The sequence below is a fragment of the Balaenoptera musculus genome, chromosome 4 (genome assembly GCF_009873245.2).
Source record: "Balaenoptera musculus isolate JJ_BM4_2016_0621 chromosome 4, mBalMus1.pri.v3, whole genome shotgun sequence".
Lineage (NCBI taxonomy): Eukaryota > Metazoa > Chordata > Mammalia > Artiodactyla > Balaenopteridae > Balaenoptera > Balaenoptera musculus.
This window is the reverse complement of record NC_045788.1, coordinates 98915781-98936211: the sequence shown is the minus strand read 5'-3', so window position 1 is coordinate 98936211 and position 20431 is coordinate 98915781.

The following is a 20431-nucleotide window of genomic DNA, read 5'->3' as shown; positions in this document are numbered from 1 at the left end:
AGTGAAGTGGAGAGAGACAATGAACCTGAGAAAGAGTTCAGGGTAGTGATCATAATAATGATGAAAGAACTCAGGAGAAGAATGGACGCACAAAGCAAGAAGTTAAAAAAGTTTCTAACAAGAGTTAGAAAATATAAAGAACAGCCAGAAAGAGATGAAGAATATGATAACTGAAATGAAAAATACACTAGAAAGAATCAACAGTATATTAAATGATACAAATAAATGGATCAGTGACACAGAGTAGTAGAAATTACTAACACTGAACAGAAAAAAGAAAAAAGAATGAAAAGAAATTTAAGAGACCTTTAGGACAACATCAAGCACACTAATATTCACATTACAGGGGTCCAGAAGGAGAAGAGGGAGAAAAAGGGGCTGAGAATATATTCGAATCATAACAACTTAAAACATCCCTAACCTGGGAAAGGAAACAGACATCCAAGTCCAGGAAGCAAGAGACTCCCATACAGGATTAACCCAAGAGAAATATACCAAGACACATTGTACCTAAGATGGCAAAGACTAAAAATAAAGAGAGAATATTAAAAGTAACAAGGGAAAAGCAACAAGGAACAAATGAGAGAATTCCCATAGGGCTATTAGCTGACTTTTCAGCAGAAACTTGCAGGCCAGAAGAGTGTGGCACAATATATATAAAGTGATGACGGGGAAAAACCTACAACCAATAATAGTCTACCTAGCAAGGCTCTCATTCAGATTTGATGGCAAGATCAGCCAAGTAGCTTTACAAGAAATATTAAAGGAAATTCTCTAAGTGAATAAGAAAAGACCACAAGTACAAACATGGAAATTATGGAAGGAAAAAACTCATCCATAAAGGCAAATATGCAATAAAGGTAGTAAATCATCCATGCACAAAGCTAGTACAAAGGTTGAAAAACAAAAGTAATAAAATCATCTATATCCAAAATAAGCAGTTAGAAGATACACAAAACAGTTAGATATAAAACAAGATGTTAAAAACAGTAACTGTGAGGGGAGGAGATTACAAATACAGGGGTTTTAAAATGCACTTGAAATTAAGTGCATTTTATATATATATATATATGCATATATACATATATATGTATACAAATACACACACACATACATATAAAGGAACTGCAAAAAGAAGGACTAAAAAACCCAAAGCTAGTAGATAAAAAGGAATCATAAAACTGAGAGCAGACATACATATAATAGAGACTAAAAAAATAGAAAGGATAAAAAACCCCAAAATATGGCTTTTTGAAAAGATAAATAAAATTGATAAACATATAGTCAGACACATCAAGAAAAAAAAGAGAGTGTAAATCAATAAAATTAGAAATGTAATATGAGAAGTTACAAACAACACCATAGAAATACAAAGGATCATAACAGATTACTAAGAACAACTATAAGCCAATAAAATATATAACCTAGAAGGAAATGGAAAAATTCTTAGAAATGTACACTCTCCCAAGACTGAACCTGGAAAAAAATACAAAATATGACCACACCAATTACCAGAAAAGAAATTGAATCAATAGTAAAAACAAAATTCCCTGCAAACAAATGTCCAGGACAAGATGGCTTCACAGGTAAATTCTACCAAATACTTAGAGAAAAGTAAACACCTATCATTTTCAAACTTATCCAAAAATTTGCAGAGGCAGGAATGCTGCTGAACACATTACATGAGGCCAGTATAAGCCTGAAAGCAAAACCAGACAAAGATACCACTAAAAAAGAAAATTATAGGCCAATAGCATAGATGAACATAGATGCAAAAATCCTTAACAAAATATTAAGAAACTGAATCCAACAACACATTAAAAGATCACACACAATGATCAAGTAGGATTTAACCAAGTGATGCAAGGATGGTTCAATATCTGCAAATCAATCAATGTGATACACCACATTAACAAATTAAGAATAAAAACCATATGTTCATCTCAATAGATGAAGAAAAAACTTTTCACAAAATTCAACATCCATTTTCCATTTATGATAAAAACTCTCCACAAAATGGGTATAGAGGGAACTTATCTCAAGATAATAAAAGCCATATATGAGAAGCCCAAGGCTAACATTATATTCAATGGTGAAAAGCTGAATGCATTTCCTCTGAGATCAGGAACAGTATAAGGATGCCCACTCGCCACTTTTTTCAGCATAATATTGGAAGTTCTAGCAACAGCAAGCAGACAAGAAAAAGAAATAAAAGGAATCAAAATTGGAAACAAAGAAGTAAAACTGTCACTGTTTGCAAATGACATGATCCTATACATTGAAAATCCTAAAGATGACACCAAAAAATTACTAGAGCAAGTCAATGAATTCAGTAAATTTGCAGGATACAAAGTTAATATAGAGAAATCTGTTGCATTTCTATACATTAACAACAAACCATCAGAAAGAGAAATAAAGAAAACAATTCCATTTATAATCTCATCAAAAAGACTTAAATGCCTAGGAATAAAACCACCTAAGGAGGCAAAAGATCTGTATTCAGAAAAATACAAGACACTGATAAAAGAGATTGAAGATGACACAGATGGAAAGATATACTATGATTTGAGATTGGAAGAATTAATATTGTTAATATTACCATACTATCCAAGACAATGTACAGAGTCAATGCAATCCATATCAAAAAACCAATGGCATTTTCCACAGAACTAGAACAAATAATTTTAAGATCTGCATGGAAACACAAAAGACTCTAAATAGCCTAAACTATCTTGACAAAAAAGAACAGAGAGGAGGTGCAACGCTCCCTGAATTCAGACTATACTACAAAGCTACAGTCATCAAAACAGTATGTTACCAACTCAAAAAACAGACACATAGATCAATGGAACAGAATAGAAAACTCAGAAATAAACCCATGCACTTATGACCAATTAATTGATGACAAAGGAGGCAAGAATATACAATGGAGAAAAAACATTTCTCCACTGATATTTCTCAGCACCGCTTATTGGAGAAAAGACTCCAATAAATGGTGCTGAGAAAACTGGACAGCTACATGTAAAAGAATGAAATTAGGACATTTTCTCATACCATATACAAAAATAAATTCAAAATGGATTAGAGACATAAATGTAAGACCAGAAACCATAAAATTCCTAGAAGAAAACAAAGGAACAGAATGCTCTTTGACACAAATCATAGCAATATTTTTTGGCACTTTCTCATAGGGTAAAGGAAGTAAAAGTAAAAAATAAAGAAATGGGATGTAATTAAACTTAAGAGTTTTACACAAAAGGAAACCATCCACAAAATGAAAAGACAAACTACTGACAAGGAGAAAATATTTGTAAATAATATGACTGATAAAGAGTTAATATCCAAAATATATAAATAGCTCATACAATTCCACATCATAAAAACAGACAACCCAATTAAAAAATGGGCAGAAGAACTGAATATACATTTTTCCAAAGAAGATATACAGATGATGAACAAGCACATGAAGAGATGCTCAACATGGATAATTATCAGAGAAATGCAAATCAAAGCCACAATGAGATATCACCTCACACCCGTCAAAATGGCTATAATCCAAGAGACCCCAAATAACAAACGTGAGGTGAGGATGTGGAGAAAAGGGAATCCTCATACACTGTTGTTTGGAATGTAAATTGGTACAACCATTGTGGAAAGCAGTATGGAGATTCCTCAAAAAGCTAAAAACAGAACTACCATATGATCCAGCAATTCCACTGGGGTATTTATCCAAAGAAAATTAAAACTCTAATTTGAAAAGATATATGCATCCATGTTTAAATATCCAAGATAAGGAACCAAATTAAGTATCCATCAACAGATGAATGGGTAAAGAAGACATGATATGTATATACAAAGGAATACTACTCAGCCATAAAAAAGAATGAAATTTTGCCATTTGCACCAACATGGATGTACCTAGAGGATGTTATGCTTAGTAAAATAAGTTCAACAGAGAAAGACAAATGCTGTATGATAGCACTTATATGTGTAATCTAAAAAAATAAACCAAACTAGCAAATGTAACAAAACAGAAACAGAATCACACATATAGAGAATAAACTAGAGGTTACCAGTGGAGAGAGGGAAGGGGAAGGGGCAAGATAGGGTCAGGTGATTAAGAGGTACAAACTACTATGCACAAAATAAATAACCTACAAGGATATATTGTACAACACTGCGAAAATAGGCAATATTTTATAAAAATAAAGGAGTATTACCTATAAAAATTGTGAAACATTATATTGTACAACTGAAATATATAATATTATTCTTCAACTCCACCTCAATAAGGAAAAAAATTAAGTACACAGCAATAAAAAAAATTCTAATGGCACTTTCCACAAACAATTTTAAAATTTGAATGGAACTGCAAAATACCCCAAGTATCCAAAGCAATCCTGATAAAGAATGAAGGTGGATGCATCATGCTTTCTGACTACAAATTATATTACAAATCTACAATAATCAAAAAGTACAATAATGGCATATAAGCAGACACAAAGATCAACAGTATAGAATACAGAGTCCAGAAACAAACCCATGCAAATATAATCAATTAATTTACAAGATGGGGAAAGGAGAGTATCTTCAATAAATGGTGCTGGAGAAACTGGACAGCCACATGCAAAAGAATACAAGTAGATCACTATCTTTCACCTTACAGAACATTTAACTCAAAATGGATTAAAGAATCGAACATAAGACCTGAAATCATAAACTCCTGGAGAAAATATAGGCAGTAAGCTCCTGACAGTAGACTTGATGATAATTTTTTGGATTTAACAAGAAAGCAAAGGCAACAAAAGCAAAAATAAACAAGTGGGACTACATTAAACAACAAAACTTCTGAACAACAAAGGAAACCGTCAACAAAATGAAAAGGCAACCAATCAAATGAGAGAAAATATTTGCAAGTCATATATCTGATAAGGGTTTAATATGCAAAATATATAAAGAATTCATACAACTCAATAGGGAAAAACAAAATAATCTGATTAAAAATGGGAAGAGGACGTAATAGATGTTTTACCAAAGGCATAACATATGGCTAAAGAAGACATACGTTAAATGGTACTCAACATCGCTAATCACCAGGGAAATGCATATCAAAACCACAATAAGATATCATTTCACACCTATTAGAATGGATATTATCAAAAACCCAAGAGAAGTATTAGTGAAACTGAGAGAACAGGGAACAATTGTAACATGCTGGTGGGACCATAAATTGGTACAGCCACTATGGAAAAATTATGGAGATTCCTCAAAGACTTAAAAAGAAAATTACCATATGATCCAGCAATCCCACTTCTAGGTCAATTTGTTAATTTTTTCTCTCTTCCATTTGTATTAAAATTCACAAGACAGCCCCCCTCATTCAGAGATATTATATAAACATAATTTGTATTTTTTCTTTTCCCATAGCTTAAATTGTTTTACATAGCACTTTTACTCAACTGGGATTCTTTTTAGAATGTTGTGAAGTGAGAATTATAACATTATTATATATTATAGCAAAAGCATGTATTAACTAACTCTTCTCTTATTCACTGATTTCTTATGCCTCCTTTTTATTCATGCACAATCAAACACTCACATGCACACACATATACAGAGAGGCCTATTCCAAGCCTTTCTAACTTGCACAACAAAAACACAACAGTCCCAATCTGTACACTTATATTCTAGTAGGGAAGAAAAAAAATTTTAAATGTTGTTAAACTAAATAGTAATAAGTACTATAATTGGGGAAAACTCTTCTGCCTCTACCCAGTCTAAATATTAGGATTCTATGAGCTTCAACTTTAAGAGTCTCTATTCTTTTCTCCCAATTCTTTCTTTTTAGATGACTCCGTCTATTTTTATGACTTTTAATGGCACCAATATGAAGATGACCCTGAACGTATGTTTCCAGTACTGGCAACTTCCCTAATTTCCAGATTCATGGATCCAGCTGCCAAGAAGGACATGGTTATTTGAATGCCTCAAAGACATCTCAAATTTAACATGATCAAAAAGCAATTCTCAAATTTTCCAAACAAAAATGGTTTTCCCGGGTCTTCTCAATCTTGTTGGTAGGTTCCTCCAACCAGTTTGGCAAGGAAGAAGTTAGAGGTCATCCCTCATCTCCTTCTGCTATTCTTTCCAAACTTTCACAGGAATTGTCAACTGTCTCTGTGCCCAAATTTCTCCATTTACACTAATTCACAGTCCCCATGCTGCCATCATCTTTCACCTGAACAATATCAACAGCTAAGACTGGTCCCCCTTTCTGTTGTCCTTTTATTTATTTTTAATTTTTATTTAGAAAATAATTTTTTAAATAGTGCTAAAATACACATTCTAAAATGGGTAGTATTCCGCCCATAATAACATATGCATTTCAGGTAAATAAGTTTCTAATTTTTTATCTCTTTCCATGAATATTTACCTTGCTATTTCTTTGTATCAGTTACAGACATATGCATCAACTTCCTGTTATGGTTAATAAATATTTATCTATTTATTTAAATACCTCCCCATTTCTCTCATTTTGGATGATTATCACTATTTTTGACAATTTGATACTCAGTTTTCATTAGGGACCTGCAAATACTTTCCACTCCCATGCTTATGACTGTGTAATTTTTTTAAGTTAATAAAAATTTTATTTCCAATTTGCTCAATTAAATCCTTCATTAATCCTCAATTAAATCCTTTGATGTCATCAAATATATTCCTTAAAACTCAACTCTTAAATAATCTTCTGTTCTTTTCTTATCCTAGAGACTTTTTACTTGTGCCCTCCATCCTCCTGCTCCAGACTGGAGAGTTTGCTCAGTAGGCCCTGACACTTTCCTTTGTTGATTTCCTATGTTCAATACTCTATTTCCAAACTCTCCATATTGCTCTTCAAGGTTCATTCTCTCATTCTGTTGGGAAATCTTGATTTTCTCTTTGGCAGTCAAGATTTGCAGTCTAGATGTGTTGTAAATTATCTTTGTTCTTTCCTCACACATGATTAATAGTTTGGTTTCCATAGAGTTCTAGATTAAATAAATTTCTTTGGAATGTTGAAGGCATTCTCCATACTACAGCAAGGTATGTTGCTTTTGGAAAATTATACATAATTTTGGTTCCCAATGCCTTGTTTTCTTTCTGAAACTTTTAGAATTTTTATTTGTCAGTGGCTTTATAAAATTTCAGAGTGAGTATCTTTGGCATGTTTTCTTCGTTCATTCATTTTTCTACATAAGGATGGATTCTTTATTTCTTTCCCCCTTGCCTGCTTGCCTCGCTCTTCTTTCTTTTTAAAAGTTTTTTATTTCTTTTTCTTTTCCTCATCTATCTCTTCCCTTTTCTATCCTTTTCCTTGTCCACTCCTTTCCATCTCTTCCCCCCCCCCTTTTTTATCCTTCCCTCCCTTCTAGTCTACTCCTCTCCCAATTCTCCCTCCCCTTTCTCCCCAGTTTCCTACCTCATTCCCCCTCTCTTTTCTCTTTCTTTCTTTCACTCTAAAGAGTCAAAGTTTTACTTCCTAAAAAAAGTCAAACCTGAGAGTAAAAAACAGATACAATTCGCATAGAAAAAGCAGAATAAATAAACCTAATTATCCATTTTCAGAATAAGTTGTTTTCCTAATATCCTATGGAGATCATTATCATACTGAAAATTATCATTATGAATTCATAGATTTTAACATGTTTTATCAGCTTAAATCCATTATATTTACTATTCATTTTGATGCCAAATTTGTCTCATCTTTGGCTTGTAGCAACTCAACTCAAAAACTTCAAGATGGTGCCTGAGTCCTTCTGATATGACCACAGTTGTCTCTGATAGATTTCTTGCTCTCTTTTACAAGATGCCTAAGCTAATTTTGTGCATTTCCTGCATTATAATGAGAATCAGATGTTTTTCCATAGGGGCCCTATAAGCCTAGTTCGCTACATTCTCGTCTATATTCCTTCTGATTCTTTGCAAATATAAGAAAATATTTCTTACTCGAATGGCAGCATAGAGACAAAACATTATGCACACACACATACACAGACATACATACACTTTGTGCCTTGATTTTCTCTCTCTGGAAGTGAAATTGCCTTTCTACGTGGAGGTGCAGGTTTTTCTTTAAATTGAAGACAAATAGTTTCACTTTTATTAGGACATACCTTAGAGTGCCTTTTTCTGGATCAAGTGCCAAAATGTATATTAAAGTTCTTCTGTTTTTCTCAAGTGTGTTTCAAAATGTATATTAAATTTCTTCTGTTTTTCTCCAAATATCCTTGGATTATAATTTAAATATAATTTCCATTGCATTGTTATTTTCCTTTAGGGAATCCAATGTTTCATGTGATGTATCACCCTTGCAAATTTTCCATACCATCATACTCTCTCTAATTCATTTTTTTAATGGAAGTATAGTTGATGTACAGTGTTATATTAGTTTAGGTGTACAACATAGTGATTCATTACTTTTACAGATTATACTCCTTTTAAAGTTAGTATAAAATATTGGCTATATTCCCTGTGTTGTACAACATATCATTGTAGCTTTTTTATTTTATACATAGTACTTTGTACCTCTCAATCCTCTAACCCTATCTTAAGCATGCCCATTTCCTCTCCCACTGTTAACTGCTAGTTTGTTCTCTGTATCAGTGGGTCTGTTTCTGTTCGTTATATTCATTCATTTGTTTTATTATTTAGATTCCATGTGTAATTTGCTTTAACCTCACTGTCTCACAGGGCATCTTTATATGTGTTGACTATGAATCTCCCTACAGTAGTACAGTGATGCAGGGAAATCCCTCAGGATTTGATAGAGAATTTTAAAGTAGCATTGTAAGGAACATAATTATTGGCTCTAACCTATTTGTAGTCATCCGTATTTTCATTCTTTTAATCCCAAATGTTTTATAGACCAAGGTTTATATTCTGAAATTCTATGAGATCTAACACCATAAACCAAACAAGGCTTTTTTCAGTAAAATCTAGGTGAGGGATGTATTCTAATTTATTTTTAATTTTAGTATTAGTATCCATTGATATTTATTTATCTGAGGTATTAAGCATTTTTGTTGTTGTTGTTAGATTTCAATGACTCAGTTATTTTCCCAGCTCTTCTGAAAACTGAAGGGTATGGAAAAACTAGGATGAAACTGACACTGCAATTCACTCTGACTTTTCTGATTAAGGTAGAACCTCAAAATATACAATAAGGAAACAAAGTAACTCTGTTCAACAATTCAGGCACTTATGTGGAATGTTTTTTTTTTAGCTAGGATGAATAATTAAGTAGCTTATATTTAATATTTTAAAACAAATAAATAAAATGTTCAGCTAAAGCCTTTATTTTGATGTTTTGATTAAGGAAAAATACACCCATTTTGATCACAGAATTAATATTAGACACATCAGTCAATATTCCTAATGGATCACTAAATATTGCTAGAAGATAGCCATTTAAAGGAAAACAAAATGTGTTCCCAAAAATTGTATTACAATTTAAAGGGTTTTCTCTTTTTCTAATTGTTAGAAAACTAAAGTATAAAGTCAAGATTACTTTTATTTATTAGCTTTTAATCTACTGTAATATACTTCAGAAAGTCTTATATAATTTTCTTAGAAACAGAAAAATAATAGATGAGTCAACTCAGATAAAAGAAAGATATCTAAATTTTTGTTAAAAATATAGATCTTTATTAAACTATATTTGACATATAATGTGTAAGTTTAAGGTATAACACCCGTTGACCTGATACAATGGTAAATAGTAATACGAATGCCATTGTAACATGAGTTAGCACTCTTATCACATCATATAATTATCATTTCTTTTTTGTGGTGGGAATAAAGATCTGGTCTCTTAGCAATTTTAATGATTATAATAAAATATTGTTGTCTATATCCAGTATAGTGTGAATTAGATCTACAGAATTATTTATCTATTAGTTTCAAGTTTATACACTCAAACATCTCTCCAATTCTCCCACCACCCCTGCCCCTAGTAACCACCATTTTACCCTATTTTTATGAGTTTGGCTTTTTTAGATGCACATGTAAGTTATATCTTACAGTATTTGTCTTTCTCAGACTTTGCACACTTAGCATAATGTCCTCAAGTTCTATCCATGTTGTCACAAATGGAAGCATATCCTTCTTTCTCATGGCTGAATACATCACACTTTTATCCTTTTATCCTCTGATGATCACTTAGGTGTTTATGCATCTTGGCTATTGCGAATAATGCTCCAATAAACACAGGAGTGCAAATATCCTTTTGATAGTCTGTTTTCATTTCCTTTTAGTATTTACCCAGAAGCGGAATTGTGAGATCATATGGTAGTTCTATTTTTAATTATTTAAGGAACCTCCATATTGTTATCCTTACTGGCTGAACCAACTTCCATTCCCACCAACAGAGTTTTCTCCACATTCTCAGCAACATGTGTAATATCTTGTCTTCTTAATGACAGGCATTCTGACAGGTGTGAGGTGATATCTCCTGGTTTTAATTTGCATTTCCCTAATTATTACTAATGTGAATATCTTTTCATCTGTCTCTTGGCCATTTGGATGTTTTTTGGTCTTTTTAGTTCCTCAGCCCATTTTGTGATCACATTGTTTGTACATTTACTATTGCATTGTATGAGTTCCTTATATATTTTGGATATTAACACTTAATTTTTAGAAATGATATATTATGAATAATTTTCTTTGTAGACTCTTATTCAAAGTTAACAGACTCAATTTTCAGAAGAGGTCACTAAGAGTCACTGTTAGGACAATCAAACAAGTCACTAATGATCATTGGTAGGATACTGAAAACAAGTTCATATATCACAAGTCACTGTGGTGAAGGTAGGACTGGAATCAATACTGCTTTTTCCCCATAGCTGTTGTAAGAAATATAAGTCACATTAAACCTCAAAATGCCTATAGTATAATAAAGAAATCGTGTGTGTACATATAAAAAAAAAAAGCGCGGTAGACTGCACAAGAGCCATTGTAAACTGCAGTGGGTATATAAGACATGGTTGGGAGTATAGATATAGGAAGTCAGAAGGGTCTAGGTCATTTAGTTAATGCTTTATTAAGTAAACTAAACTTTACATATAGGAAGAAAGGGTTTATACATAAGGGCAAAAATCGACAGGAATAATGGCATGGACAGAGTCAGTGTTTATAGAAATGGGTATGACACTTGGAAAAGGGATGAAAGATGTGATAATACATATTTTATTCCTTAGCTATTTGAATTTACTTTCTTTAAAACTGAATAGTTCTCTCATTAATCCTTAGTGACCTTCATGTAATTCTAAGGTGTAAATTTAGCATATCTGATGTATACTATTTTCAAACATTCACAACACTTGGAGAGTATATAAAAACTTTTTGATCAATGAAAAATATATACATATACAGGAAAACTGATTTTAAATTCATTTGAAGGATCTTTAATGTAAAAACTAACACTGACCTTATTTGGGAACACTAGAACAAATATGAGTACCCTAGATTTATACACTATACTTTCATAAATTTTTAAAGACAAACCTCTTCCAATGAAAGCATCCTCCCTGTAACTATCAACATAGTCTTATGAATTCTGAGTTACAGATTTGAGGTCATAGAATCTGACATGTTATGGGAACAAATGTCCCCTAGAGTTTCTGTGCTGGTGTATCGCAGGAGAAAAGAGAAGACTAAAGAAGAAATTCTTCTCCTTGTTATAAAAAGAAAAATTTAGGGGCTTCCCTGGTGGCGCCGTGGTTAAGAATTCGCCTACCAATGCAGGGGACAGGGGTTCGAGCCCTGGTCCAGGAAGATCCCACATGCCGTGGAGGAACTAAGCCCGTGCGCCACAACTACTGAGCCTGTGCTCTAGAGCCCATGAGGCACAACTACTGAGCCCACGTGCCACAACTACTGAAGGAGGTATGCCTAGAGCCCGTGCTCTGCAGCAAGAGAAGCCACTGCAATGAGAAGCCCACACACCGCAATGAAGAGTAGTCCCTGCTTGCCACAACTAGAGAAAGCCCGCATGCAGCAATGAAGACCCAACACAGTCAAAAATAAATAAATTTTTTTAAAAAGACAAATTTTAAGGGAAAATTATACACATTTTAAATTAGATATTATATCTCCATAATTCCTATCTCAACAGACAACGTAGAGATGAATTAGAGAGGATAACTGAATTTATCCTCATAGGATTTACAGATCACCCAGAGCTGAAGACCCTTTTGTTTCTGGTGTTCCTTACCATCTACCTGACCACCATGGTTGGAAGCCTTGGTGTGGTGGCACTGATATTTACAGAGCATCATCTTCACACACCAATGTACATCATTCTGGGTAACCTCGCTCTGACAGATTCCTGTTGTTCCTGAGCCATTACCCCTAAGATGCTGGAGAATTTCTTTTCTAAAAACAGAATGATTTCCCTCTACAAATGCATGACACAATTTTATTTTCTCTGTCTTGCTGACTGCAGATTGCTTTCTCCTGGCAGCAATGGCTTATGATCGCTGTGTGGCCATATGTAACCCACTGCAGTACCACAACAATGTAGGGGACACAGGTTCGAGCCCTGGTCTGGGAAGATCCCACATGCCACAGAGCAACTAAGCCTATGCGCCACAACTACTGAAGCCTGCATGCCTAGAGCCTGTGCTCCACAACAAAGACAAGCCACCGCAATGAGAAGTCCGTGCACCACAACGAAGAGTAGCCCCGGCTCGCTGCAAATAGAGAAAGCCTGTGCGCAGCAAAGAAGACCCAACGCAGCCAAAAATAAATTAATTAATTAATTTTTAAAAAATACACAATGGAGGGCATAGCTGTGTGAATCACAGAGAAACAAACCCAGAGAAATTAGAATAAACAATTCTCCTGGCTGTATAATCCAACAGATCTTCTTAACATTTAAGATTGTTTGGAAAAGATGCTTTATTTGCAAATGAATATTAACTGAAATATTTATGTCTCTTGCTTTATCTCTCATTTTTATACTCTATTTTAAATTAATCCTCATTCTTTTGTTTATAAATAACTTTTCACCTTGTATCTATTCAACTATTCAGCACATTTATTTGGTTACACATTTACTACACTATTTTAATTTCGTACAACTCCACTTAAAAAACTTAAGAGGGGCAGAGATGTTCTATAATTTATCCACAGAAATACTAAGGTGGAGCTCAGGAATCAAATTTAGGCTATCAGGCTTCATAATGCATGTTTTTAACCACTAAATCATACTACACATAGCACAAAGAAGTAAAAGTAGCATGAGAGGATAATTTTCAAGATTCTCTAACACCAAACACAAAAATAAATGCAAAATTTATTAAAGACCTAAATGTAAGACCGGATACTAAAAAACTCCTTGTGGAAAACATAGGCAGAACACTCTTTGACATAAATTGCAGCAATACTTTTTGGGTCCGTCTCCTAGAGTAACAGAAATAAAAACAAAAATAAACAAGTGGGTCCTAATTAAAAGCTTTTGCACAGCAAAAGAAACTATGAACAAAACAGAAAGAAAACCTACAGAATGGGAGAAAATATTTGCAAATGATGTGACTGACAAGCGATTAATCTCCAAAATATACAAATGGCTCCTACAGCTCAATAAAAAAAAAAAAAACCCAATCAAAAACTGGACAGAAGATCTACATAGACATTTCTCCAAAGAAGACATACAGATGGCCAAAAGGCACATGAAAAGATGCTCAACATCACTAATTATTAGAGAAATGCAAATCAAAATTACAATGAGGTATCACCTCACTCTGGTCAGAATGGGCATCATCAAAAAGTCTACAAACAATAAATGTTGGAGAGGGTGTGGAGAAAAAGGAACCCTCTTGCACTATTGATGGGAAGGTAAATTGGTACAGCCACTATGGAGAACAGTATGGCGGTTCCTTAAAAAACTAAAAGTAGAACTACCATATGAACCTGCAATCCCACTCCTGGGTGTATATACAGAGAATATCATAATTCAAAAAGACACATGTACCCCAGTGTTCACCGCAGCACTATATACAATAGCCAAGACATGGAAGCAACCTAAATGTCCATCGACAGATGAATGGATAAAGAAGATATGGTATATTTATATAATGGAATATTAGTCAGCCATAAAAAGTAATTAAATAATGCCACCTGCAGCAACATGGATGGACCTAAAGATTATCATACTAAGTGAAGTAAGCCAGACAGACAAAGGCAAATATCATATGATATCTCTTATATGTGAAATCTAAAAAAATGGTATAAATGAACTTATATATAAAACAGAAATAGATCCACAAACACAGAAAACAAATTTATGGTTACCAAAGTGGGAAGGGGGGGAAGGGTAAATTAGGAGTTTGGATTAACATATACACGCTACTATATATAAAATAGATAACCAACGAGGACCTACTGTATAGCACAGGGAAGTATACTTAATATTTTGTAATAACCTATAAGGGAAAAGAATATGAAAAAAACAGATATGTATGTATGCTTTGGGTTGGCCAAAAGTTCGTTCAGGTAACCCAGTATAACTGAATCACTTTGCCATATATCTGAAACTAGCACAACATTGTAAAGCAATTTAAAAAAAGAAAGAAACTAATTCAAATATTCTAAGAATTCAAGATCACATAATTTAGGTAAATCTAGCAAATCAGAGTAGTTTAGTATTCTTGATTTAATAAAAACAGCTATGCTTTTTCTGATTAAAAAAACAAAGCTAAGATGTTAAGTGGGCAGAGAATAGAGCAGAGGTTCAAGAAAGATGTGGATCAAAGACATTTTCCTTCAAATTTATTTATTATTATTTTTGAATTTTATTTTACTTATTTTTTTATACAGCAGGTTCTTATTAGTCATCAATTTTATACACATCAGTGTATACATGTCAATACCAATTGCCCAATTCATCATACCACCACCCCCACCCCCCCAATGCTTTCCCCGCTTGGTGTCCATATGTTTGTTCTCTACATCTGTGTCTCAATTTCTGTCCTGCAAACCAGTACATCTGTACCATTTTTCTACGTTCCACATATATGCACTAACATACAATATTTGTTTTTCTCTTTCTGACTTGCTTCACTCTAAATGACAGTCTGTAGATCCATCCACGTCTCTACAAATGACACAATTTCGCTCCTTTTTATGGCTGAGTAATATTCCATTATATATATATGTACCACATCTTCTTTATCCATTCGTCTGTCAATGGGCATCTAAGTTGCTTCCATGACCTGGCTATCGTAAATAGTGCTGCAATGAACATTGGGGGGCATGTGTCTTTTTGAATTATGGTTTTCTCTGGGTATATGCCCAGTAGTGGGATTGCTAGATCACATGGTAATTCAATTTTTAGTTTTTTAAGACACCTACATACTGTTCTCCATAGTGGCTGTATCAATTTACATTCTCACCAACAGTGCAAGAGGGTTCCCTTATCTCCACACCCTCTCCAGCATTTGTTGTTTGTAGATTTTACGATGATGCCCATTCTAACTGGTGTGAGGTGATACCTCATTGTAGTTTTGATTTGCATTTCTCTAATAATTAGTGATGTTGAGCAGCTTTTCATGTGCTTCTTGGCCATTTGTATGTCTTCTTTGGAAAAATGTCTATTTAGGTCTTCTGCCCATTTTTGGATTGGGTTGTATGTATTTTTAATATTGAGCTGCATGAGCTGTTTATATATTTTGGAGATTAATCCTTTGTCCGTTGATTGGTTTGCAAATATTTTCTCCCATTCTGAGGGTTTTCTTTTCATCTTCTTTATGGTTTCCTTTGCTGTGCAAAACTTTTGAAGTTTCATTAGGTCCCATTTGTTTATTTTTGTTTTTATTTCCATTACTGTAGGAGGTGTATCAAAAAGGATCTTGCTGTGATTTATGTCAAAGTGTGTTCTTCCTATGTTTTCCTCTAAGAGTTTTATCATATCCAGTCTTACATTTAGGTCTCTAATCCATTTTGAGTTTATTTTTGTGTATGGTGTTAGGGAGTGTTCTAATTTCATTCTTTTACATGTAGCTGTCCAGTTCTCCCAGCACCACTTATTGAAGAGACTGTCTTTTCTCCATTGTATATCCTTGCCTCCTTTGTCATAGATTAGTGGACCACAGGTGCATGTGTTTATCTCTGGGCTTTCTATCTTGTTCCATTGATCTATGTTTCTTTTTTTGTGCCAGTACCATATTGTCTTGATTACTGTAGCTTTGCAGTATAGTCTGAACTCAGGGAGTCTGATTCCTCCAGGCCGGATTTTTTCCCTCAAGACTGCTTTGGGCATTCGGGGTCTTTTGAGTCTCCAAACAAATTTTAAGATTTTTTGTTCTAGTTCTGTAAAAAATGCCATTGGTCATTTGATAGGGATTGCATTGAATCTGTAGATTGCTTTGGGTAGTATAGTCATTTTCACAATATTGATTCTTCCAATCCAATAACATGGTACTTCTCTCCATCTGTTGGTATCATCTTTAATTTCTTTCATCAGTGTCTTATAGTTTTCTGCATATGGGTCTTTTTTCTCCCTACATAAGTTTATTCCTAGGTATTTTATTATTTGTGTTGCAATGGTAAATGGGAGTGTTTCCTTAATCTCTCTTTCAGATTTTTCATCATTAGTGTATAGGACTGCAAGAGATTTCTGTGCATTAATTTGGTATCCTGCAACTTTACCAAATTCATTGATTAACTCTAGTAGTTTTCTGGCGGCATCTTTAGGATTCTCTATGTATAGTATCATGTCACCTGCAAACAGTGACAGTTTTACTTCTTCTTTTCCAATTTGTATTCCTTTTATTTCTTTTTCTTCTCTGATTGCCGTGGCTAGGACTTCCAGAACTATGTTGAATAATAGTGGTGAGAGTGGACATCCTTGTCTCGTTCCTGATCTTAGACGAAATGCTTTCAGTTTTTCACCATTGAGAATGATGTTTGCTGTGGGTTTGTCATATATGGCCTTTATTATGTTGAGGTAGGTTCCCTCTATGCCCACTTTCTGGAGAGTTTTTATCATAAATGGGTGTTGAATTTTGTCAAAAGCTTTTTCTGCATCTATTGAGATGATCATATGGTTTTTATTCTTCAATTTGTTAATATGGTGTATCACATTGATTGATTTGTGTATATTGAAGAATCCTTGCATCCCTGGGATAAATCCCACTTGATCATGGTGTATGATCCTTTTAATGTGTTGTTGGATTCTGTTTGCTAGTATTTAGTTGAGGATTTTTGCATCTATATTCATCAGTGATATTGGTCTGTAATTTTCTTTTTTTGTAGTATCTTATTTTGGTTTTGGTCTCAGGGTGATGGTGGCCTCATAGAATGAGTTTGGGAGTGTTCCTTCCTCTGCAATTTTTTGGAAGAGTTTGAGAAGGATAGGTGTTAGCTCTTTTCTAAATGTTTGATAGAATTCACCTGTGAAGCCATCTGGTCTTGGACTTTTGTTTGTTGGAAGATTTTTAATCACAGTTTCAATTTCATTACTTGTGATTGGTCTGTTCATATTTTCTATTTCTTCCTGGTTCAGTCTTGGAAGGTTATACCTTTCAAAGAATTTGTCCATTTCTTCCAGGTTGTCCATTTTATTGGCATAGCATTGCTTGTAGTAGTCTCTTAGGATGCTTTGTATTTCTGCGGTGTCTGTTGTAACTTCTCCTTTTTCATTTCTAATTTTATTGATTTGAGTCCTCTCCCTCTTTTTCTTGATGAGTCTGGCTAATGGTTTATGAATTTTGTTTATCTTCTCAAAGAACCAAATTTTAGTTTTATTGATCCTTGCTATTGCTTTCTTTGTTTCTATTTCATTTATTTCTGCTCTGATCTTTATGATTTCTTTCCTTCTCCTAACTTTGGGTTTTGTTTGTTCTTCTTTCTCTAGTTCCTTTAGGTGTAAGGTTAGATTGTTTATTTGAGATTTTTCTTGTTTCTTGAGGTAGGGTTGTATAGCTATAAACTTCCCTCTTAGAACTGCTTTTGCTGCATCCCTTAGCTTTTGGATCATCGTGTTTTCATTGTCATTTGTCCCTAGTTATTTTTTGATTTCCTCTTTGATTTATTCAGTGATCTCTTGGTTATATAGTAATGTATTGCTTAGCCTCCATGTGTTTGTGTTTTTTACGTTTTTTTCCCTGTAATTCATTTCTAAACTCATAGCGTTGTGGTCAGAAAAGATGCTTGATATGATTTCAATTTTCTTAAATTTACTGTGGCTTGATTTGTGACCCAAGATGTGATCTATCCTGGAGAATGTTCCATGCGCACTTGAGAAAAAAGTGTAATCTGCTGTTTCCAGATGGAATGTCCTATAAATATCAATTAAATCTATCTGGTCTATTGTGTCATTTAAAGCTTCTGTTTCCTTATTAATTTTCTGTTTGGATGATCTGTCCATTGGTGTAAGTGAGGTGTTAAAGTCCCCCACTATTATTGTGTTACTGTCGATTTCCTCTTTTATAGCTGTTAGCAGTTGCCTTACGTATTGAGGTGCTCCTATGTTGGGTGCATATATATTTATAATTGTTATATCTTCTTCTTGGATTGATCCCTTGATCATTATGTAGTGTCCTTCCTTGTCTCTTGTAACATTCTTTATTTTAATGTCTATTTTATCTGAGTATTGTTACTCCAGCTTTCTTTTGATTTCCATTTGCATGGAATATCTTTTTCCATCCCCTCACGTTCAGTCTGTATGTGTCCCTAGGTCTGAAGTGGGTCTCTTGTAGACAGCATATAGATGGGTCTTATTTTTGTATCCATTCAGCAAGCCTGTGTCTTTTGGTTGGAGCATTTAATCCATTCACGATTAAGGTAATTATCGATATGTATGTTCCTATGACAATTTTCTTAATTGTTTTGGGTTTGTTTTTGTAGGTCCTTTTCTTCTCTTGTGTTTCCCACTTAGAGAAGTTCCTTTAGCATTTGTTGTAGAGCTGGTTTGGTGGTGCTGAATTCTCTTAGCTTTTGCTTGTCTGTAAAGCTTTTGATTTCTCCATCAAATCTAAATGAGATCCTTGCCGGGTAGAGTAATCTTGGTTGTAGGTTCTTCCCTTTCAACACTTTAAGTATATCATGCCACTCCCTTCTGCCTTGTAGAGTTTCTGCTGAGAAATCAGCTGTTAACCTTATGGGAGTTCCCTTGTATGTTATTTGTTGTTTTTCCCTTGCTGCTTTTAATAATTTTTCTTTGTCTTTAATTTTTGCCTGTTTGATTGCTATGTGTCTCAGCACGTTTCTCCTTGAGTTTATCCTGTATGGGACTCTCTGTGTTTCCTGGGCTTGGGTGGCTATTTCCTTTCCCATGTTAGGGAAGTTTTTGGCTATAATCTCTTCAAATATTTTCTCTCATCCTTTCTCTTTCTCTCTTCTCTTTCTGGGACCTCAATAATGCAAATGTTGTTGCATTTAATGTTGTCCCAGAGGTCTCTTAGGCTGTCTTCATTTCTTTTCATTTGTTTTTCTTTAATCTGTTCCGCAGCAGTGCATTCCACCATCTGTCTTCCAGGTCACTTATCCATTCTTCTTCCTCAGTTATTCTGCTATTGATTCCTTCTAGTGTAGCTTTCATTTCAGTTATTGTAATGTTCATTTCTGTTTGTTTGTTCTTTAATTCTTCTAGGTCTTTGTTAAACATTTCTTGCATCTTCTCGATCTTTGCCTCCATTCTTTTTCTGAGGTCCTAGATCATCTTCACTATCATTATTCTGAATTCTTTTTCTGGAAAGTTGCCTATCTCCACATCATTTAGTTGTTTTTCTTGGGTTTTATCTTGTTCCTTCATCTGGTACATAGCCCTCTGCCTTTTCATCTTGTCTATCTTTCTGTGAATGTCCAACTTTATTTTTAAAAATACTCAAACCTACAGAAAAGTTGAGGGAATGTCCACAGATATTTTTAAACTAAGATTAAACAACTGTTATACATTTAATACATTTAGAACATTTAATTCATACGTGTGTGTGTTTATACGATGACATGACAGTTTGCCCATAAATACTTCAACATACATCTCAAAAGCACAAAGACATTCCCAACATTATCATAATATCATTATCCCCAAGAAATTTAACATCATCTAATATAAAATTTATATTCCAATTTTTTTCTATTTTGCCAAAATTAGCCTCTATAGTGATTTAATTTTCCCATCAAGAATTCAATTTAAGGTCATTATTCATATTCAGTTATTATCATTCTTTAGTCTCCTTTCATCTAGAAGAATCTTCCTGCATTTACTTCCTTTCATGACATTTAAACTTTCAAATGTTCAGGTCAGATGTCATGAAAAATATCCCACAATCTGTTTTTATGACATTCTCTCATGGTTAGATTACAATTAAACGTTTCAACAGTAATAGGTGTAATATGATTTCCTTCTTGCATCACAAGACCCATAACGTCAGTTTGTCTTGTTACTGGT